This window comes from Artibeus jamaicensis, unplaced genomic scaffold (genome assembly GCF_021234435.1).
Source record: "Artibeus jamaicensis isolate MK-2021 breed Jamaican fruit bat unplaced genomic scaffold, CSHL_Jam_final contig_384, whole genome shotgun sequence".
NCBI lineage: Eukaryota > Metazoa > Chordata > Mammalia > Chiroptera > Phyllostomidae > Artibeus > Artibeus jamaicensis.
In genome coordinates, this window is record NW_026521810.1 from 3,055,724 (window position 1) to 3,059,204 (window position 3,481).

Sequence of the window (3,481 nt, forward strand, 5' to 3'; positions counted from 1 at the left end):
AGTTGAAAGCAACCTAGGTGCCCATCAGTAAATGAATGGATATCTCACTAATTAAAAAATATTTGAAATATATTGTTCATATTAAAAAACAATCACCTTAATTTCTTTTCTCTAGGAAACCTAACTTGATCAATACAGGCATGAATGGTTTTCATTCTCAAAATCTAGTTAGTCAAAACCATGCTTCTCAACAACTATAATGGGATGTGATCCTCACAAGAAAAGTCTTCTCCAAAGCTAAATTAAAGGAACCTGAGAAGCATAGGTGTTTTTGTTTGTTATTGTGTAGTAGCAATTAATTTCTGGAAAGCTTGTGCAATATATTTAAGATAAATATTTTTCTACTTTCATTAAGATCCAGTATTGTACATTCTAGGTCAAGACTCTTGTGCTGTGACTTACTTTTTTTTTAAATTTGAATTTAATTTAACCAAATTTCAATACTAGAATATTCAAGTAAACAAACCCAGTTATAATGGTACTTAAATGCTATCACATTTCTGATAGCCTACAAATAACTATAAATACTACAGAGCCATACATATTTAAACTAGAACATGGAAATATGATGTGTATATATGTTTTAAAATGCACATGGATGAGTTTTAAAACAGCACATTTTAAATGTTTTTTTATTCACTACATAATAGGCTCATTGGACTAAGAAGCTCTCAAAAACTACAGTAAAAAAAGAAACACTTTATATCTCAGAAAGTAGGCAACACTCTCTATTATAAAATAAGAAAAATTTTTGAATATTTCTGGTAAAGACTACTTTAAATAAATCACAGTAGCTCAGGTCTTAAAATCATGATAATAAACCATATAATCTCATTTAGTTTGCAAATAAATATGATCTAAGGGATGAAGATAATAAGGATTAGTTTGGTGCTAGATAGCTTAAATACTGGTGGACTTGATTGAGAATATTTATTTTTTATTTTTGTAAATCTTGATTTTTTTGTTGACTTTACATGCGATTTTTTTCTGATTGATAACACAGTTAGTCATAAAGTTCCCAGGTATATTTTAAATAGCCATAATTTTTCTAAATTACTTCACTCATTACTTCAATAATAATTCATTTGATCATAATATATATGCATTTCATTTATATATAATTATGTTCATATGGCCTATTTCAAATGTCCCATTGTATGACAGCCCAGGGAGCTGTCTTATAGGCACAAAAATTCTTGTCCATTCATTTGTTCACTGTATTGTTTGATATATGAGGTCTGTCCTGAAGGTATCCAGCCATCTAATATGGAAAATAGTGACATTTATTGAAGAAGATACAAGATACAAGATACAAGAAACATTGTACATAGGACAACGATGTCTCAGTCCCCTTTGAAGTAAGCAACTTGGGACCTCACACAGTTGCCAACCTCTGCCCTGTATTTTCTTGAATCTCATTGACAGACCGAAATCTCTTCCTTTTCAAAGGCGATTTCAATTTTGGGAAAAGCCAGAAATCTCAGGGCATCCAATCCAGGTTGTAGGAGGGGCTGAGTCACTGGGTTATTGGATGTTTTGCCAAAAAATTCTGTATGAAATGTGATTCATGAACAAGTAGGTGCATTGTCATGATGAAGCTACCAATCACTAATTGCCCATAGCTACAGTCTTCTGAATTATCCACATAGTTTCTGCATTAGAATGTCCAAGCTTAACTCAAAATTTGATGCAGATTCATTGCTCTACTTGCCCAATTGTTTTGAATGCTATGACAACACAGTATACATGCTCACTCAGCAGCATCTACAACCCTCAATGACTAGTGAAGTCATTACTGTTCACGCATGTGCATTCCAGTCTACTTTCCTTGTCTGTCAGGTTACATTGATGCCACATAAACCAGTCTCATTATATTAACAATGGCTGGACTTTGTCTGGCAGACCTGATAAACTGAAACTAGAACAACTTATGTTCATTTGCACTTCCATTTCTCATCTTAACAAATTCAGTGAATCACAGAAGTTGACATGGTGTTCTGACATGATCTTACATTACTCTCATAGAAGTAAAGAATGGAAGCCAGGGAATCCTGACATGATAGGTTTGCATGATGCAATGGGGCAGGATGATGCAATGAGATGGCATGATGCCACACTGTCAATTTTTCTGGCCTCTGCCTATCTCTAATACTCTTACATTCCCGAATATCTCCCACCCCTTCCCTTCCTGGCCTTTAGCATAGGTCATTAGTTTGTAATCTTATTCCTGATTTGTCTGCTTTTTCATATAAACCAGCTTTCATCAAACCACTTTATATTAGAACACTGGAACTGTTCATTATGACGTCCAAAAAGCTCATTCTTTGGAGAACACAGAATTGACAATGTGTATGAATTCCTCACAAATATTGTGGTGATCTTTTGACTTTCCAAGACTTGTTTAACAATCTCATGAAATTATGATGTTATATGTGAACTCAGTTTTATTTTGATAATTAAATGTGATATTTGTAGAACAACTAGTATTGAAAAGCTACTTTATAATCTTGGTTCTTTCTTCTTCTTTCAGGAAACAATTTTTTTGTAAAGAAAATAACAAAATCTGTCATAAATAGGAAAAAATGTAAGTTTGAAGCTTGAGAGTGATCATGGTTCACTGGCTGCATTGTTTCAGTTGGCTCCCTAGTTACTGGACAGACCATAGGTTGTTCAGACCACTAACTTGCCTTGCAATCCATTCACTTTTCCTCTTATAAGACAAACAATCCTTCATTGCCTTAAGTGTATTACTTTCAGGCTCAAAAGTTACAATTTTGTCATTGGCACCTAATTTAAAATATATCCTCATTGCTTCTCAGCCTTTTGGCTAAGATCAAGTGTAGTATCTGTTCTCCTCAGTTTGAAATATATCCACAGACTGACTTTCAAGAATCTATGTAATCACTAATGTAGATGTCATTCTCACTGTTTCCCTGTAAGTCCTTCAAGTTCTCACCAAACTGCTCTGCTCACCATTTTCTTACTTGGTCACTATGTCTAACTCTGCTTCGATCAGGTCTTGCCCATGGGAGGTGATGTCATCACTGTGTTCAATACCATTCAAGGAAAACCTACATGCTCTTAGGGCCTGCCCTTTGTCAGATTTATAAAGTCTACTTTGATCAGGTTCAGTGATTCATCATATTTTTTTAATTATATTTTTATTGATTATGCCCTTACAGTTGTTCTATTCCCCCCTTCATTCCCCTCCACCCTAACCCCATCGCCACCATTACCCCCCCTTTAGTTTATGACCATGTGTCTCAAGTTCTTTTAGATTCTATATTTTCCATACTATTCTTGCCCCCCCAATCTATTTTCTATCTACCATCTATGCTACTTATTTTCTGGAGAAGGTACAGAGAAGATTCATCATATTTTTGAATTGAGAAGTTTGTTAATGTGATGTAGACTATCTCACTTCACCTTAGGGATAAAATAACTAATGTTCAGACCCTTAAAGATTCTAACATTTTTATCT

The 3,481-nt window shown here is 34.1% G+C and overlaps 1 pseudogene; it reads left to right on the top strand.

Annotated features, from left to right (window-relative positions):
* Positions 1-2,807: 2,807 nt before the first annotated feature.
* On the top strand, positions 2,808-2,931 carry LOC119054342 (uncharacterized; annotated as a pseudogene).
* The last annotated feature ends 550 nt before the right edge of the window (positions 2,932-3,481 follow it).